Raw genomic sequence first — 4,345 nt, forward strand, 5'->3', positions numbered from 1 at the left:
CATGTAAATGTGATTTAGGGTGTGGACATCTGAATTTTCTGAAAGACAAGACAATTTTATGACAGTCATGAAATTCTGCAACATCCACAGAATGACCTGCGTATAAAAAAGGCATCACCGCCACTGCACTACCCATATGATTCCCCGGCAGAAGAACCTGAATACAGTGTACATGTACGCAAGACTAGTTCCATTTTCTGCAAGAAAAGGCTTGCACATCAATGCGTATAATTATATAAATACGGTATTGAATTTGATAATGATACACGTACATGTACATGTACATATGGGCTCCCGTAAGAAGACCATAGGTCTGTGGGAAACACCCTAGTAAAATAAATAAAATAATAATAATAATATCCTTTTAATAGCCAAAAAAAACAAAAGAAATTATAGCAATAAAAACTGCTTTATGGCAGTTTTCTAAAAAAAGTTATTGTGTTCTAGTCCATGGACCCCGTCTAAAAAGTAAGAAATTAACGAAATGTGATAGCCGAAAATTAAAATTTCACACAAAACCTCACAATAATCACAACACTTGAAATGCTGCTTTCGACACTAAACTTGTACTGCACCAACAATTGGCAACATGCAGTCATGCATGCATAGGAAAGAGGATCACGAGGGGAAAAGGTCTTCTACATGTAGCTTTTCATTCTGTGTGTAATTATTGTGAGGTTTTGTGTGAAATTTTAATTTTCGGCTATCACATTTCGTTAATTTCTTACTTTTTAGACGGGGTCCATGGACTAGAACACAATAACTTTTTTTAGAAAACTGCCATAAAGCAGTTTTTATTGCTATAATGGATAGTGCATGCAGGGTCAGGGACTGAAAGTCGCACGCTAAGTAAGGGCAACTTGTCAGTGCACATCTACGATGTCCGAATAAAACGAATGCAAGGAAAGTGAACTTGTTGCTGTACATCTACGAAGTGCGAATCAGGGATTAGTATAATGACACGTGTACTAGTCCACCTTGTGTTGCACTGCGTCTTTTCCGCAGGGCCACTGAAGGTCGCACGCTCCGCGTGCGTATGCGCGCATGCGCAATATGTCACTGCACATCTACGATGTTCAAATCAGGGAGTAGTACGTATTTTACTACTGGTACGAATGCACCGAACGTGCACAAGTGCACGTTCGCCACGGAAAAGAACATGATGACATTTATGGCATGACAGGGTCAAAGGTCAAACCCTGGGGGAGTCCCGGGGCCAGACCAAGCGCGCCCGATACAGTGTGCCTTATTTAACCCAAAGGTCAAAGGTCAAACCCTGGGGGAAGTCCCGGGGCCAGACCCAGCACGACCGACACAGTGTGCCTTATTTGGCCCAAAGGTCAAAGGTCAAAAAGTGTGCCAGAACCTGCCCCGCACTTACTACTCCCGTCTCCTCCCATCCCTCGTCTCACGTTCCTGTTGTGTATTCCGTTGGCTCGGTACTTCCGTACTGAAATAGGTCATGGTGTAATTAGCAGTTGTTCTTCTGGGTCTCGTTGATATTGAGGTAGGTATTGTTGTCGTCTCTGCCGGTGATGCAGCAAGCGATGCTGATGCAAACGTGTCTACATGCAACACACGTGGCGTCGCCAAAGCCACATCCACCTCCGCTGGTGGAGGGAGTGACTTGGTCATGGCCACGGGAGCCAATGGTGGACTTGTCGAGTGAGACGCTAAGTCCTGTGTTGGCGGAGGTAGTGGTTGTTTACGGGGTCTTCCCCGCGTGGGACGCTCCAGTTGTGCGCTACGTGGGATAATGTGTAAAGGAGTGTGTTGCTTGATGCGTTCGCTCAGGTGCTGAACAGTCCTACCAACATACCGGCCCCCATTCAAAACCGATCACATCCACAAGAAGGTACAGTATCTCATTCGCAAATATCAGCTGAACACCCACATCCTATACAAGAATGCTCGGCTCAGCTCGCGGGTTTGCAGGTCTGCTTTGGAGAAGCCCCTATGCCGCAAATTCGTTGATCCACAGCAGCCAAGGAGAAGGGGAAGACCGAAATCAGCTTGCGTGGCATGTACAGCAGGTGCAGTGGACTGCACCCGCCGAAACGGGGTATACCACCTCGAGTGCCGTTGCGGTGATGACTATGTGGGTGAAACTGGCCGAAGCGTTGCGACAAGGTCAAGGGAGCACAACGATAATGCACGCAACGAGGTCCGAGGAAAGGCGCTGGGTGAGCATTACCGGATCTTCCATGCCGATGAGCCATTGTCGCTGGGGCAGACCGGATTCGCCAACGTCTGTGTGCTTGCGACAGAGCCAGACAGGGCAAGGAGAAGGATTCGGGAAGCGGTCAAGATCCGGGACATGGAGCCTAATATCAACACCAGCAGTGGTTGGGATCTCCTGTGAACTCTGGTTGCCTGGCTTTTTCATTGGAGTGATAGCTATCCATGTGAAACCTTAGCACCCACAAATTGTACGTATCACCACCCTAGACTTTAGCATTATGTTAGCACTGTCCTCACTACTGTAGTCATGTGGCTGTTGCCGGGGTTTTTTTCTTCTCTCGCCTGAGAGTGTCCCCCCCCCCCTCCCCCTGCTGTATTCCACAGGTTGTACATAATTATCACCGCCCTGGTCTCTCATACGGAGGACTAGCACCCCTATTGTGATCATGCAGCATGTGTCATTTTTCGCATGGGAGTTGTTGTTTTTTGTTTTTGTTTTTCCCCGCTGTATTCCGCACGCACCTAGCCAACTTGTTCCTGAAGATGGTCAGAGTGACCGAAACGTTGAGAAGAAAGAAGAATTGTTCAGCTGTGTGAAGAAGCAGTGCATCTGAGTGTTGGCCAGTGTTGCCACAATACAAGTTGCTATAATGAAGCTGCGTGAAGCGTTGTTCCGAATTTATAATAATAAGGCCAAAACAAAAAATAGGCTTGTTTCCGGTCGGCAACCCCTCAAAAAGGAGACTCGGTCGGCCGGAATGAAACTTTTTTTGGATACTTTTTTTGGTTCCTCAATCGGTGTGGTATTGATGGACAAGGGCACCTACACATGTACATTGTACATATATCATGGCAAGGATCAATGTCAAAGTTGACTGACTCACTGTTCTTGTACAGCATGTGGTGTATTCCTGTTTTCGTACATCCTGAGAAATAAAGCAAACAGCTCGAGTCCTTCCAGCTCCGTTATTCTAGCTCGTATCGACCCCGGAGGTTTTCGAGCAGACCGCTGAGAATCTCTGCTACCTTGTAGGTGTTTCGATTGTGGAATTCGGTTGAGATTTGACTGAGTTATGACTCGTTGAGTGCACTTGCACACATGGCATTGCAACCGTTTGTATACATTTGGGACCAAAAAAGTTTCAGAATTTGGGAAAAAGTGGCCCGGTCGGCCAACCGGAAACAAGGTCATTATTAATTTTGTTTTGGCCTAATAATAATAATAATAATAATAATAATAATAATATACAAAAAGTACCGTGCACTGCCACTGAGTCGTGCACTACAACAATCCCTGGTAATGGTTCAGTGTAGATCTGTTCCGGCCCGTCCGTCGATTCTGCCCATCCTGAGAAGGGCAGGTGCCGATCTCAGGATGGGCAAGGGGGGGGGGGGGTGCCGATCTTAGGATGGGATAGCATGATAGGTTCATGATGGGGATGCCGCGCGCGGCGATCGATCGATCCGAGATTCGCCTGCCTATCCTAGGATGGGCATTAGCCCTGCCCATCTTAGGATGGGCAAAATCGTTGGACAGGTTCCTGCACGAGTACGAGGGCAGTACAATGTACCGCGGAATCCAGCCCGCGCCGCGATAGCGGCAAGGGCTGGATGAACAGCGGTACTGGCCGAGTATGAGTGACTGGAACGTGTTTCCCGTGTGCACCCAAGCCAAATAAAGAGATACATGTACATGACAGACACACCTGCATTGTGTTTTGTGATTGTTTTCTGGTACAGTTTTTTCGTAGTACTACTAGTAGTCCATAGTGCTTTTTTTCTCGTGGGGTCATTGACATGCGTTGTCGACTGGGCTTCAATTCAGGCACTCTGGCTGTTCTGTTCCTACGGATTCTTCCCACGTCTTGATCGGAAACCTCGGCAAATAATTGCGCGCGTCCTGCAGTTTGCTGAGCATTGCGCGCTTTGGTTGAGGCTCATCCGGCTCGTCCAAGATCTCCTTCGCGAGCGACTCCGCAATAAAAGTTTCAGTCTCAACCTCAACCTTTCGGAGGAGCTCATTCACATCGCCAATATCGTTCAAAAAAGGGGCTTCTTTTCTCCCAGTTCCAGATCAAATGTTGGAGCGCCATGATGACAGTCGTGGTTGCAAACAGTCGCTCATCTGCTTTCTTTATTTTATTACTAGTAACCAATGAAAAAC

This window comes from Sycon ciliatum, chromosome 2, assembly GCF_964019385.1.
Source record: "Sycon ciliatum chromosome 2, ocSycCili1.1, whole genome shotgun sequence".
Taxonomy (NCBI): domain Eukaryota; kingdom Metazoa; phylum Porifera; class Calcarea; order Leucosolenida; family Sycettidae; genus Sycon; species Sycon ciliatum.